This window comes from Urocampus carinirostris, chromosome 1, assembly GCF_059441175.1.
Source record: "Urocampus carinirostris isolate Australia breed hairy pipefish chromosome 1, RoL_Ucar_1.0, whole genome shotgun sequence".
NCBI lineage: Eukaryota > Metazoa > Chordata > Actinopteri > Syngnathiformes > Syngnathidae > Urocampus > Urocampus carinirostris.
The window spans coordinates 65,413,789-65,429,864 of record NC_142349.1 but is presented as its reverse complement, the minus strand read 5'-3'; the positions used below and the strand labels follow the sequence as shown (position 1 = coordinate 65,429,864).

The 16,076-nt window shown below is 40.4% G+C and overlaps 1 long non-coding RNA gene across 1 annotated transcript; it reads left to right on the top strand.

Moving 5' to 3' along the window:
- The first annotated feature begins 5,164 nt into the window (after positions 1-5,164).
- LOC148376578 (uncharacterized) lies at positions 5,165-15,842 on the top strand. The gene is made up of 3 exons (XR_015852166.1): positions 5,165-5,398; positions 5,467-5,572; positions 15,697-15,842. It is a non-coding gene; the product is annotated as an uncharacterized LOC148376578 (long non-coding RNA).
- Positions 15,843-16,076: the final 234 nt, after the last annotated feature.

Genomic DNA, 16,076 nt, shown 5'->3' with positions numbered 1-16,076 from the left:
CATATTCCCCAAAAATGTCGGTGTGTGTTTTTTGCTACTTTTTCCTTTTCTTTGTTTTTGTTTGTGTTTGTCTTGCTGTCAGTCACCCCTCTCGAGGGATATGACCAAGGTAGATAGATAGATAGATAGATAGATAGATAGATAGATAGATAGATAGATAGATAGATAGATATAGATGGAGATAGATAGTCGCGTTAGTAGTAGTAGTAATATTAGTATCAGTAAAAGTAGTAGTAATTGTAGTAATAGTATAACTATTTTTTAATTACAAATCCAATACCAATTTAATCTTCAGATTGGATTAAATTACAAGAATCTGCCATAGCTATTGTAGGCCTATTGTAGATGAAAAACATCAGCTTTTATTATAAATGGATATTTTCAATGTAAACTACAAGTTCAAACTAATGTCAGGAACTTCAAGCGAAAGAACAAAGTTCAGTCTGATGTCAAGAAATCAGGAGACCAAGGTACAAACAGGGGTTGGGGGAATTTTCGAAAAAGGCTGTTTAAAACAGGATAAAGTGCGAACTGAAACTTTGGCACCAACTGCCGCGGGTTCTGATTGGCTCCCTGTCAGTATTTGAACTCAGTCCTGTTTGTTCCCTTTTGTCAGTCCGTCTGCGAACCTCAGTGTATACTAGGTAAGCCTTTTTCGACCCTGACTCCAAACTGTCCCGTTTTTGCTCCCATCTGTCTCCGGTTACGACCTGTTTTTGACCCCGACCACGTTTTTGCTCTCCTGTCCCGGCTAACGACCTGTTTTTCCGTCCTTGACACTGCCATTGCTCGCTACGCTAAGATAAATAGGAAAATAATTACAAGGTAGTACTAGTAGACTGGGATAGTTCTATTAATGGTTATAGAAAAATGATTTTTTTTTTAGGAGCATAAACCTTGAATATGGTTGTATTTCGTATTTTTCTCCTTCTGCATGTTGCGCTGATACCGGGTAACAAGAACGTAGGTTTTCAAAGCAAATGCAGAGGAGATGAACAGATCAGTAAAATGTTTTATTTACCGAATATTCTGGCCACTAATAATAATAATAATAATAATTTCCTTTGTATTGTCATTCTTTGTAAGAACGAAATGTCGATACACCTGACCCGTCGTAGCGAGCCGATGCAGCCGCAGCCAACAGAGGGCGCCGCCATTTTACCAATGTTATAAGTCTTAGGAATGACTCGGCCGAGGCGCGAACCAGCGACCTCCCAGTCTCAAAGCGGGCGCCTTACCATCTAGGCTACTGAGCTGGTGAGTCACAGATAAAGGCTGCAGACAGTTCATGAACTCCAGTAGAAATTTATTTACAACCATTTTTATAACAGTGTTCCATAAAGTCAAAAGAAACTAAAACTTGAAGATAAACGAAACTTAAGGTACAGCAGCGGTGGAAATTTCCACCACACAATGACCCTCTGTCTAATCTGATATGAACCTAAACCTGATGTGACATTGCTAAAAAATACAGCACAAGTAAAATATTATGAAAGTTGTATAATCACTGCTGAATAAATGAAGTTATATAATTCCAAATATACAAATGAAGCAAATAAGTTATCAATGAAGAAATTATACAATCATGACTAAACACAGGCAGTGCAAGTGACACGACTAATATCAAAATCTATCTCAACTACTTTTTGTGTGTTTTTGTATGTGACTTATTTGCTCAGTTTTTTCGTGAAGATTTACACAGTAGTACTTTAAGATTTTTTCGCTAGGTTTTGTGTCTAGGCACCTCCAATAAATACCTACAAAATTGATAAAAATCCGATTTTTTGGTGATCTGCTTTCATGGGCTCTTATTCGCCCTCTGGCGGCAAAATTAGACACTACACCTCCTGACTACCAACCACTCCAAGCAGCCGAATCCAATTTTCCGGTTTGGCCTGTGTGTCCAGCAGTATGAAGAATGCAAAAATTTTAAATGATTATTACAATTATTATTATTACTATCATTTTATCACAATAAAAATGTAATCTTCCGATTGCTCACATTACAATAAACTGTCATACCTAGTTATGCTAGCAATTTAAAAACAAACATACTGAGAATATTTATTTCTGATATTTACTATTATTAATTTTATTGTAATTATTATTATTTTATCACAATTGCCCCAAAAAATTCATCTTCTGATTTATCCAATTACAGTTAGTTATGCTAGGAAGTCAAAGACAAACGCTGATATCATAAACTATGTGACACATTTGAATTATTATTATAATAATATAAGAGGACTTAACTTAGTTATGCAAATCTAAAACTACGTGGATTTCTTCAGTAAGAGAAAAAAAAACTTGAAAATATTTGCGCAAAAACGAAACAAAAACGTTTTTACAACTTCCTCTCCACTTTGTCTCTCTAGCCTAGAAATTAAACATTTAAGATGGTCATGGGCTGTTGAAGTGGAAGTCAATGAATGGCAATGAAAATGTAGATGTCTGTTTACTAGCTAAACATTAGTTAGCCGGGTCTTTCTACAGTTTAGTAAAGGGGCTCAGGGGTCGGCAACCTATGGCTCTTTTCGTAGATCTGGCTCGGGGACAAAACAGATCACTCACGCATGTTACCTGTGTTTTAACATGCGAAGAACATTTCAAAAAATGTCATGAATTCTTCGGTCCGGTATATATTGGGCACAATCTCGAGTACAATTTACAGTCAGGGTGTCACACCAACAGACCTAGTTCTGGCTTTATGTCACTAAAGAATCCTTTATATAGAAGGTTATTAAACAATTTATTTTCATTTTTGAGAGGTTTTATGAGAAAAACCCACAGAACAAACTGTAAACGCCCCAAAACACCAGCTAAGCAGCAGGTGCAATTTGATTGGGTGAGCAGTAGAGACGGGCGGATCTCTGCACGCACAGCCCTTTTTCTCGCCCAGTGCCGTCTGCACCGAAGGTAAACACGTTGGGTCCTTGTTTGAGGTATTTTGTGACAATTATACAAAAGAACTTTGCTCACACCTTGTTTTGAAACGGTCGGAATGAGCCTCAACACTCTTAAGTCACTGCAGCAGGTGTGTGTGTGTGGGGGGGAGGGAATAAGTGGTTTATATGTTGATTATTTAAACTATAACTTAATTTATAAGTAAAGGAAAAATGATTTTTTTCTTTACCTTTGATGTGACGCAACTTGAACTGGTCCAGTGGAGTAACGAAATTAGGCGGATGCTGAATAAAAATTAAACTGATCTTAAAACCAACACAAGGCTTGTCCTTGCCTTAGAAGATGCCCTTGATTAAAACGCCTCTTTATTTCTAGTAATAACCCTGATCATCGATTAGTTACAGGTTAGCAACGGTAGTGATCTGTGTGTCTTCTTATTTTGATAATTGCTTTGTTTCCATGGTAATCACTAATCACAGCCAACCTTTGGGACCCATAATCACCAAATACAGCAAAAAGTATACAGTATTTTATTGTTTGGTCTAAAATTATTCATGATTCGCCGAGATTCTAAACTGAATTTGGTCTTTGCAGCCATTTGAGATTTGGGACTAAGGGCTTTACAAATAAACATTGGCTTGGCTCGATATAGGATACAGGCTCTGGTATTATCATACCTGTCAACCTGTACGTTTTTGCCGTACAAAGTATGTTTATTATGCATTTTAAGACGTGTACGATGTACAAGAAAATCTGTACGGAAATACGCAAATTTGTCAATGATGGGTACCATCCGGTATACACCGATTATCACGAAACGGCAAATCAATCAAGTCAAACGAGTTCGCCGCGGTAGCCTCTATCTCGGTATCGTTTATTTTCGTTGCAAACGAAGCGAGCGGGGCAGCACGGCAGCGCAGTGGTTAGCGCGTGTGCGGCACAGTTCTAAGGTCTTGGGAACCTCCTGTGTGGGTTCAAATCCAGCTACCGGACTTCCTGTGCGGAGTTTGTATGTTCTCCCGGTGCTTGCGTGGGTTTCCTCTGGGCACCTCTGGTTTCCTCCCACATTCCAAAGACATGCATTTCAGGTGGATTGGCAAGTCCAAATTGTCCCAAGGTGTGAATGAGCGAGCGAGTTGTCAGTCCCTGTGTGCCCTGCGATTGGCTGGCAACCAGTTCAGGGTGTCCCCTGCCCACTGCCCGATGATTGCTGGGATGGGCTCCAGCCCCCCCCGCGACCCTACTGAGGATAAGCGGGGCAGCTAATGAGATGAGATGAGACGAAGCGAGCGGTTTGATGCTACTGTGCGTATGCGTCTGCCGCCTGGGGATTTCCCATCATGCATCATTCCGTGGTAGTTGTGTAGTGAAAGGAAGTCCGTCTCTTTTTAGAGAAGCGGCTTTTTCGGCTCAACTCATTAAAGAAAGCCGGTTCTCAAGCGGCTCACTTGCTTTGATGCATTATATTACGAATTATTATGTTGTATAAAGAAGTTAAGAAAACAAGGAAGTATAAAAGGAGAAAATGAAAAAAGACATGTTTGTAGTTATTCCTTTAATCAGCAACAATAGTTTAATGCAGAAAATGAATTCATAATTTAAATAAGAAAATTCTACTTAATTATATCTGCATGTATTTTCCCTTCTACAGTGAACGTCCAAGCTACTTAATTTTTGAACTTTTTTTTATAATAAACCTCATTCATGTCGAGCAACTCGGTATCTCACAACAAAATGTTAATTTACAATATATGTGATATAACGAAACACATGTACAATATAGCATGTTAAACTACATGAATAAACAGGTTTGAAAAAAAAAATATGGTGTAAGATTATTTTGTATTTTGTAAGGGAAAATACGACAGTTTGTAAGAGCATGGAGCCCTGGAGCTTGACAGGTATGTATTATTATTATTTCATAGATTTGATCAACTCATCAAACGTCACATAGTGAAATAAAATGGTGCTGAGGAGAGTGGCTTTGGTGGTTTCCTGAAAATGTTGTCTTGAAATATACGATGTGGCTCTCTTAAACTAAACAAAATAAATACATAAAAATCGTTTTGTTTTTTAACTTTCATGGCTCTTTGAGTCAAACACGTTCCCGACCAGGTGTTTATCTCGTTCCATCACGTACTCTTTGTCAATCGATCTTAAACTCCTCCTTTCCTCTTTTATCCTTTAGGTGCCGATTGATATGAAAAAGTCCATATAAGGAAGGAAACTTCCCGAATTCCTGAAGTGACGGAGTGCTTCGGGGGTCCCTCCCCGCATACCGCAAAGTAGTGGACTTTACTCGACTCCATTTTTTTTCTTTTTCTAATGACACAATCTAAACTCGAATCACGGTTATAAAAAAAACTTCATCGAGCTACTGAGCTGACGTAATGTCGGCGCCACATCCCAAAGTACCGAATTACCTCGGGCTAATTTTCTTCCTTTACTCATTTTACGAGCAGATGTGGTAAAGAACTTTTCCTGACACGCACATGTAAGAAAAAAAAACAATAATAGAAAAAAAACACCCTTATTGTCCAATTACCCTTGATTGGCCTCCAGGACACATAGAAACGGACCCGTCAAAGATCCCGAAGAAGACGTCCATACAGGAAGTGACGTCATTCTGTGCAACATGTCGAAGAACTTGGCGGCCGATAAGGAAAAGGTGTGTGTTTCTGCTAGCATTTTGGAATGAATGTTCCCAAATATTGAAATGGTAAATGGTCTGCATTTATATAGCGCTTTTCAAGTCAATGAAGACCTCCCAAAGCGCTTTACAATGTGCTTCACACTTACCCGTTCACACACACACTCACACACCAATAAGGAGTCAGCCATGCAAGGCGCCTACCTGCTTATTGGGTGCATTAGCATACCTGTCAACTTGTACGTTTTTGCCGTACAAAGTACGTTTTTATGCATTTTAAGACGAGTATGTCGTACAAGGAAATCTGCACGTAAAAACGCAAATTTGTCAATGATGGGTACCATCCGGTATACACCGACTATCACGAAACGGCATGTCAATCAAGTCAAACAAGTTCGCCGCAGTAGCCTCTATCTCGGTTTCGTTTTTTTCGTTGCTAACGAAGCGAGCGGTTTGATGCTACTGTGCGCATACGTCTGCCGCCTGGGGATTTCCCATCATGCATCATTCCGAAAATAAAATAAAATATGGTGTACGATTATTTTGTATTTTGTACGGGAAAATACGACAGTTTGTACGGACATGGAGCCGTGGGGGTTGACAGGTATGCATTAGGGATTCAGTGTCTTGCCCAAGGACACTTCGACATAACACGGAGGAGCCGGGAATCGAACCTGCGATCTCTTGATCCCAAGACGAGCGCTCTATTTATAACCCTTATATTGTGTTAGTCTCCTGCTTTAAGTTTATGAGATGTAAATAGTGGATGATCCGAATTTATATCGCACTTTAAGTCACTGAAGATCTCCCGAAGCGCTTTACAATGTATTCTACACTTACCCATTCACACACACTCGCACACCAATAGCACCAATGGCGAGGTGTTTTTGTTCATCGGGGGCATTACCGGTTCAGTATCTTGACAGGAGAAGTCAGGAATCGAACCTGTGACCTCTCGGCCCGAAGGCGATCACTCTATAATCAATTAAAATGGGGATATACGGTTATGGATGCATATAATGTTGGTTAGGATGTTGAATTAACTATATTGAGCAATAATTCTTTCTTTAAATTGATCTGCTAGAAACAGTAAGTGGTACAAATTCATAATACAACATGAGGGTTAAATACTGCATGTTTTGAGTATTTTAAATATTGGGAACATATTCATTTTAGATTTAGGGCAGGGGTCAGGAACCTTTTTGGCCCAAAAGCAAAATATTTTGATTTTTGTTTTTTTTCAAACCTGCTCCCCAGAGAAAAGCTGATTTTCAGCACATTTTATGTCACTGTGCGACGTTTGATGATTTAATAAAGTTGTTTTTTACGTAAATAATGGTTTCAAAACAAGGTGCAAGCAGGTATTTTGTAAAAAAAAAATGTCACAAAATCCTGCAAACAAAAATGTTATGGATGTGTTTACCTTCAGCGCAGTGGCCACTTGCGAGAGAGACGGGAGCGTGTTTCGTGTGCAGAGATCTGCCTACTCCTACCTCTCAACCAATAAAATTGTTCTGTGTGTTTGGCTGGCTGTTAGGTGTTTACAGTTTGTTTGTTCTGTGGGTTTTTATTATAAAGTTTCTCAACTCTGCTAGTTTAATGAGCTTCTATAATAAGCATTCCGAAGAGACGTACAGCAAAATTGAGGTACTGTTGCCGAGACTAGGTCGGATTGCTTTAGTGCACAGGTGTCAAACAGGCGGCCCGTGGGCCAGATCAGGCCCGTTAAGGGATTGAATCCGGCCCGCGAGACAACACTCAGAGAAGCGAAAGAGAAAAACAAGCTGCAGGTTGAAATATGTCAACTTGAAGTTGCCAAAGCCAGGTGCCTCTCACAAAGACACTGTACTTGTATTTATTTTTCTCTCTCTTTCTTTCTTTTCCACCCCTTTTCTCCCACTCTGTCTATCTCTTTCACTCTCTCTTTTTCTCTTTCTTTTTTGCTCTTTGTCTCTTTCTCTGTTTGTCTTTTAACCTCCTTTGCTCTATCTTCCTTTTTTCCTTTTCTATCTTTTCTCTTTCTCTCTTCATACCCTTCACACTTTCTTTTCTCCTTTCTCTCCTTCTGTCTTTCTATTTCTCTTTGGATTTCTTTCTTCCTCTCCCTTTCTTTTCCCCCTCTCTCACGACTTTTTATCTTTTGTTTCTCACGCTCTCTCCCTTTTTCTTTCTTTGTCCCGCCCTCTCTCCTTTTCCCTCCCTCGTTCTCTTATTTCTTGATCTTTCTTTTTCTTTCTCTTTAATCTACTAGTCCGGCCCCCGACAGAATGTTTGTTCTATCGTGTGGCCCCCGAGTTAAAATGAGTTTGACACCCCTGCTTTAGTGCTTTGTTTCAGCTGCGATCCATTATCCAGTCATCTTTTGCTCCGAGCAGGAGCTGATAGAGCATAGTTATGTCATCCATGGCAGTTTTTTTCATTCTTACTGCTCAAAATGAACATAACCTGTGCGTCCGCGATCCATTATCCCCGGTCGAGAAGTGCTGCAGGTGGAGGCCAGCAGAGCCATTTAAAACACGCGTTCTGCAGATTCTCTCATATCCTGGGGGTTCTGGTCCCCATTAAACAAGAGATTACTGCCATGGGTGTCAACTTCGAATACTGAATCAGTGTTCTCGTTTGCCCGCGTCCTAGACGCATTATTTTTGCTGGGGACGCATCGTGTCAAATCAACGTGCGTCCCCGGGACGCAACTTTGTTGACACGAAATTGTCATTATCATTTTTTAACAAAGATTTACCGCACTCCAAACTTTTCGTCAGGCAGATCCGCCATTGTTGTTTTGGTCTCGCGGTTCGAGTTTTCGTCTGCACGCCGATCTCGAGTTCGAGTTGTGTAGTGAAAGTCCGTCTCTTTTTAGAGAACCGGCTTTTTTGTCTCAACTTATTAAAGAGCCGTCTCTCAAACAGCTCACTTGCTTTGATGCATTATATTACGAATGATTATGTTGTATAAAGAACTTCAGAAAAAAAGGAAGTATAAAAGGAGAAAATGAAAAAAGACAGATTTGTGGTGATCCCTTTTAATCAGTATATTACCAACAATAATTTTAATGCAGAAAATGAATTCATAATTTGAATAAGAAAATGTATTATTCAACTATGTATTTTTTCCTTCTACAGTGAACGTCCAAGGGACTTCATTTTTTAACTTGTTTTATAATAAACATCATTCATGTCGGGCAAAATGTTCATTAACAATATATATGATATAAGGAAACACATGTACAATATAACATGTTAAACTACATAAATAAACATCTCATCTCATTAGCTGCACCGCTTATCCTCAGTAGGGTCACGGGGGTGCTGGAGCCCATCCCAGCAATCATTGGGCAGGGGACACCCTGAACTGGTTGCCAGCCAATCGCAGGGCACACAGGGAAAGACAACTCACTCACTCAGTCACACCTAGGGACAATTTGGACCGGCCAATCCACCTGAAATGCATGTCTTTGGAATGTGGGAGGAAACCAGAGTGCCCGGTGGAAACCCACGCAAGCACGAGGAGAACATACAAACTCCGCACATTAAGTCCCTTAGCTGGATTTGAACCCACACAGGAGGTTCCCAAGACCTTAGAACTGTGCCGCACACGCGGCGCTAACCACTGCGCCGCCGTGCTGCCTATAAATAAACATGTTGGAAAATAAAATATATATTTTTGTATTTTGTAAGGGAAAATACGACAGTTTGTAAGGGCATGGAGCTCACTAAATTTTGGGGACCCATAGATCTCTGTTGGGACCCATAGATTTTTGAGCATGCGAGTCCCCGGGACCCATCACTTTTCCCAGGTAAAATGAACACTTCTGAATCCGTGCACTCTGTTTATCCATCTTCGGCAATGACATTGAGTCACAGGCAGAACAATGAACTCTCTTTCTCTTCCATACCAGAAGGTGCAGAATTAACCTGTCCATCAACTTTGTTAACCCTACCCTAACCCCGGTGACAAAACGAGACGTCGTGTCTTCTTAGGAACCGATACATGTTGCGCAACCACAAGTCAAGTCGTCCTTGCTAGCTTGTTTTTGTACACGTGCAGTCGCTGTTGACATCATCCAGGTGTGCACAGGTCTGATTCAGAGGTAACACCTGCGGGAAATTCGTCCGCGTCAGATAGTTGAGCAATAGCGGGGAGTGACACTCGGGCGGATCGAGATTGCGACTCGCTAATTTAAAGATGGTGAAAGTTAGTCATCAGATGTTGACTCGGAAAAAATGGAAGTTGTGCAACTCGGTATTTGAGACACAGGTATGACTAGTTTGTACCTGACTTGAGAATTCAGGGCCCAGTTATAGTTGTCAAAATTCTGTATGTTCCCAATGACCTGTCGTCTGTACATGTGACGTAACTTGCTGTTTTGATGTTAGCTGCCATTGTATATGTACCAGTGTTCTGGTTTGCCCGCGTCCCTGCGTCCTAGACGCATCATTTTTGCTGGGGACGCATAGTCTCAAATCAACGTGCGTCCCCGGGACGCAACCTTTTTGACACAGAATTGTCATTATTACCCGATTACTTTTTTTTTTAACAAAGATTGACCGCACTCCAAACTTTTCGTCAGGCAGATCCGCCATTGTTGTTTTGGTCTCGCGGTTCGAGTTTTCGTCCGCACGCCGATCTCTGCAAACGAGATCTCGTTTCTTCGAGATGACGTCATTGTTGTGGTGCTTGTCGTCAAGGGAAGGTGAAATCCAACACACAATTGGTAATTTCTTCAGTGTCAGTAATAAGTCGAAACATAACGCAGAAAGTGACAACAACGGCAGGACAAAGACTAGGAACCTTCCCGTGGTGTCCTGCGAAGGGCTCTCTCCCGGGGGAGCCTTACGAATCCAACTCAATCCACTCAGACTCGCTCTCTCTTTCTTTCTTGGTCCTCTCTCCTTCTTTGTCTCTCCTTTTCTCTCTTCCCCCTTTACACTCTTGTCTCTCATTTTCTCTGTCCCTCTCTTTCCTACTCTCTCCCCACCTCTCTCACTCTCTTTTCCCCCTTTTTGCATTTTATTCAGTCTGTCTTTCTCTCTTTCTATCTGTCCCTCCCTTTCTTTTTCTTCTACTCTCCTCTCTCTGTTCTTCTTAGGGCGGGCGACTTCGAGAGCAACCCTGGCCCCCAGTCCAAATGCCAGTGGTGCTTTCGAACCATTCGCTGCGACCACACCCCAATCACCTGTACTACCTGCCTACGGGGCTTCCATAAATCACGCACCGGCCTGTCCGATTGTACTAAGGACTTCAGAGGCTTCGTCTGCTTGGTTTGCTTGGGTCGCACCCAGTCAGGCCTGGCGGCACAGGACGGTCGCAGCCCCCTCTCCTTCGGAGAACTACGGAGCCTCCCACGAGCGAGTCTACCGCTACTAAGGATTACCTTAGGCGCCTTGAGTGACTCAACAACAACAACGGCAATAATTCCGGCTTGAAAAAACTGCGGAGAAATTCTTCGGAAGATCGCGGAGGCAAGGAAAACACGTGTGTTGAAGTGAACGATTCGACGAAAGAAAATAAACAAAAGAATACTCCTAGCAAGAAAAGGACTTTTCTGCCAAAATGGACTCAATTATATTCCTCGTTACGCTATGAGGAGGAAGATAATGGATTGGACCTTGAGAAGGCATTACAACTGTGGCGGGACAGCAAACCACGAAGAATATATGAACTGAAAAATCTGAAGTGATAACTTGCTTTGTATTACCAATTAACTGTGATGATTAAAACCGCATGAAAATATAGATTCATATAATTATTTCAGGAATATTATTTTGTATAATGTACAATATTGTTGTGAACTGAGAAATCCTGAAGTGATAACTGATTTGTATTACCAATAAACTGTAAACTTAACAAATAGATTTATATTATATATTTGTCGCCGATTTACAATTTCAACCTCGATAACACTAAATTTGGGGGACCCATAGATCTCTGTTGGGACCCATAGATTTTTGAGCATGCGAGTCCCCGGGACCCATCACTTTTCACAGGTAAAATGAACACTGATGTACATGTGTCACATTTTCTATAAGAGTCCATTAGTGCCAAATCTTGTCTCCGCACCCATTGATATGTTGTATGTGCATGTGTTGTGACATGCTGTGTTTATATGATAAAAGCTTGTTTCAATGTGAGCTGCCGTTGTATATGTGCACATGTAATGTGTACTATGAGCTTGTATTAGTGCCAAAATTCTGCTTGACGATTACGAGGCGTCCCTTAATAATGTGTGTCGTTACTGTGATGTTCCATTAATGCCAAAATTCTGACAAGGGCAATGTTCCCTGTAATTTTCCACGGGTCTGAGCGTTCACACAAAGTAGGTGAGCAACGCTTGAAACAACAGTGAGCAACCATAATCCCAAGTGTGGCAAGATAATTCATTATCAAACATGCCCAAAACTTGACATTTTGCTGAGTTTCCGGCAATGCAAAATAATTTTTCTCTTTTGAATGAATTGACTCATGTACTATTGCAAAGGTTGTACGGCCTACAAACGTCGTTTGTTCTTACAATTCTTTCACAAGATGTCCATTTCTTTTTTTTTCCTGATATATTTTGTCGCATAATATTAACATTTTTGGGGGCTTATTTAGTCGGTTGCAAGATACAGAACTGTACTTAGTCACATTTTTTAGTGGAAGTACAATGTTGGCAAAGAGATTGACTTGATATAATTGGAAATTATTTGATTGCAACACAACACACTTTTTCTTCTTTTTCCCTGTTTTTTTTTAAATTCCTTTAAAAAATCTCATTGTGTTTATTTTTTTCCAAACTGTTACTTTTTTCTTTTTGTTCTCTATTTACTTTTTTTTCTGGCTTTTTTCTAATTTTTTCCTTCTTTTTTTCTCTTTCTTTTGTTTCTTTTTTTCTCAGCTTTTCACTCCTTTTTCGTTTGGGTATTTTTTTATTTTTTGTTCTATTCTCCCCTTCTTTTAAGTCATTTTGTGCATAATTTTACATAATATTTGGTCATGTTGAGATTAAAGAAGCAAAACAACCTGAAGAGCCGTTTAGGACCCGAAAGAGCCGGTTCCTTTTGGTGAGCCAAGCCGAAGAAGCCGGTTCTCGACAAACTCTACTTTGTTCTACTTTGACTCGACTCAAAATACTGCATTTAGGACACAACGTCAGGGGAACTCGTGAATTTTTACCTTCATGCACTGTAACTTTGACTTGAGTTGCTTCTTGATTAGTAATTTTGAGCCCTCATTTTTGTGCGCTGGCTAGATTTTCTTGTGCGCTGAGAATGTGCGAGCAGTGCACAATTGCGCCCGCGCGCAGCCTAGAGGGAACACTGGTCAAGGGTATATGTCAAGTGTCATTATTCGTGTTTATGTCCACTAAAGTTGTATATGTACACATGTGTTATGAGGCTATTAGTGCAAAAACATAGTTACTAGTGTTGCATGTCAAGTTTCGTTGCTTATGTCGGTTGACTTTCGTTGTATATGTGCACATTTTACTGTCATTCGTGAAAATTTCACTTAACATGTACACACAAGTTAACAATGGATACAAAAAATGACAAGAAAAAGCACTGTGCTCATTTTATCTATTTTTTCCAATGAATAAACTGAAAAGTAGTACATAATGTTAGCTCTTTTTATGATTTCGGTTTGAATCAAAATAAATACAAATCTTGTTAATCATTCATATTATTTCTAAATGTGATTACTCAACAAATAAAACCTGACATTTAGTACCACCGGTAAATAATTGTTGCTCCTTTTAAAAGATGTTTAGAATGGCACAGCAAAAAAGTTAATCCAATACCGTTTTGTACATTATTTACTAATTCTAATTATTCTATTTTACAAAGAATTTAGTACATTTTCCTATTATATAATCTCTATTAGACCAATTTAGGTTATAATTTAAAAAAGGAAACTGGTCCCAGGAATCAAACATTATCAATGTGTGTCTGGAGATGTTTTAAAGCAGAGGTTTCAAACTCATTTTAACTCGGGGGGGCCACACGATAGAACAAACATTCTGTCGGGGGCCGGACTAGTAGATTAAAGAGAAAAAAAAAGAAAGATCGAGAAATAAGAGAACGAGGGAGGGAAAAGGAGAGAGGGCAGGACAAAAAAAGAAAGAAAGAGAGAGGGAGAGAGCGTGAGAAACAAAAGAAAGTCGTGAGAGAGGGGTAAAACAAGGAAGAGGGAGAAAGAAATCCCAAAGAGAAATATAAAGACAGAAGAAGAGAAAAGAAAGTGCGAAGGGTATGAAGAGAGAAAGAGAAAAGGAAAAAAGCAAGTTGGAGCAAGAGGTTAAAAGAGAGAGAAAGAGACAAAGAGCAACAAAGGAAGAGAAAAAGAGAGACGCAGAGAGTGAAAAAGACAGAGTGGGAAAAAAGGGGTGGAAAAGAGAGAGAGGAATAAACACAAGTACAGTGTCTTTGTGAGGCCTGCAGCTTGTTTTTCTCTTGCACTTCTCTGAGTGTTGTCTCGCAGGCCAGATTCAATCCCTTAGCGGGCCTGATTTGGCCCGCTGGCCGCCTGTTTGACACCTGTTTTAAAGGGACATTGGGCAATATCTGACCACTAGATGTCGCTGTATTGTGGAGTGCAACCGAAAAGTGTGATAAAAAGCAAAAGGAAGAATTAAAAACTATGGAGACTCAACATGACCATTTGGCAACATTTCTGCAAGATTAGTTTTTTTGGGGTACCCGTGGCAGCAAGATGGCAGATCATGTCAGCTTACTTTAAGTCAGGGGTCTCCAATTGTTGCTCGTGGGCACCAGAGTGACCCCCTTAAGAGAACCACCTGTGGACCTGTTCTGGAAATAGCTCATTATTTCTGCATTATTGGGATTTTCTTGTTTTTTAGGTGTTTGACTAAGCTTCATTTAACCATACTTCCAATAATTAACCCGTTAGTAACATGGTAATAAAAATTATAAAAGGATAAGTTGTTAATGTAGAAATGCATATCAAACTAGAGGCTTTTTATGCTAATTAGTAACAAAAGAAACTTTGGGCAAAGTTTGGAGACTTCTGCTTCAGGCGATTCTCCGGTTAATGCATTTATTGCGTTGTGGGTATTTAAAAAAAAAAAATCCACGTTCGTGTATTTTCGTCATTCAAGTTAGGGTTTTTTTTTTACAACTAGGAATACTAATTACTAAATACACAATGTCCCTTTAATGCGATTCAGGGCTAACCACTCTACTGAGACAGCTCTGATCAAGGTAACAAATGATCTCCTACTGGCAATGGATTCTGGCGCTTCATCACTTTTGCTGCTGCTGGATCTTAGTGCTGCTTTTGACACAGTGCACCACAATTCCTACTAGAACGGTTGGAAAAATGGATTGGTCTCTCAGGAACCGTCCTCTCGTGGTTCAGATCCTACCTCTCAGGACGCACTGTGTTAAATATGGTGAAATGACATCTGAGCCCTTTAATGTTACCTGCGGTGTTCCGCAGGGTTCAGTGCTTGGCCCCCTTCTTTTCAGCATTTACATGCTTCCATTAGGTGATATTATTCGCAAGTACAATATCAGCTTCCACTGCTACGCAGACGACACTCAACTCTATCTTCCGTTGGAGGAATCTCCCACACTAAACTGTGGAAATTTGGAGGCCTGCCTCATTGAGATAAAAGAGTGGATGTCACTCAATTTCTTGCGTCTTAACTCTGAAAAGACCGAAATGTTAGTCATTGGTCCATCTAAATGCCGTGATATATTCTCAAAAACTGCTGTGAACATTGACAAATGTCACATCACACAGTGACTCAGTTAAAAATTTAGGTGTCATATTTGACCCTGATCTATCCTTAGAAATGCATGTAAAGAAAATTACTAGAACCGCTTTCTTCCATCTTCGTAACATTGCTAAAATCCGTTCAATACTGCCTCAGTCGGATGCGGAAATTATAATTCATGCGTTTGTTACCTCAAGTCTCGATTACTGTAATGCACTACCCTCTGGTCTCCCGAAGTCTAGAATCAAGTCTCTTCAGCTGGTACAAAATGCCGCAGCGAGGCTTTTAACTAGGACAAAAAAGTACGATCACATAACACCGATTTTGGCTAACCTGCATTGGCTCCCAGTTAGCCTTAGATGTGATTTCAAGGTTCTCTTAGTATTGTACAAAATCATACATGGACTTGCTCCCTCTTATCTTTCAGATCTGATTTGCCCCTATGTCCCGGTCCGAAGCCTACGATCTGAGAGTGCCGGTCTTCTGGTGATCCCAAGGGCAAAGAAGTGTTCTGCTGGTTCGAGAGCGTTCTCCATCCGGGCACCGGTGCCGTGGAATGCTCTTCCCCCCGAGATCCGATCTGCAACCTCAGTGGAAATGTTTAAATCTAAACTTAAAACTCACTTCTACTCCATAGCATATGAATAACCTACTCTTCTCGTCGGCTGAAAAATAGTCTGTGTAATATAGTGTAATAATCTGAAGCCTTTTGAGACTCTTCGTGATTTAGGGCTATACAAATAAAAATGACTTGACTCAAAATTGACTAGCCAAACTGGACCAAGCGCACCCCCTTCTGGTCGACCT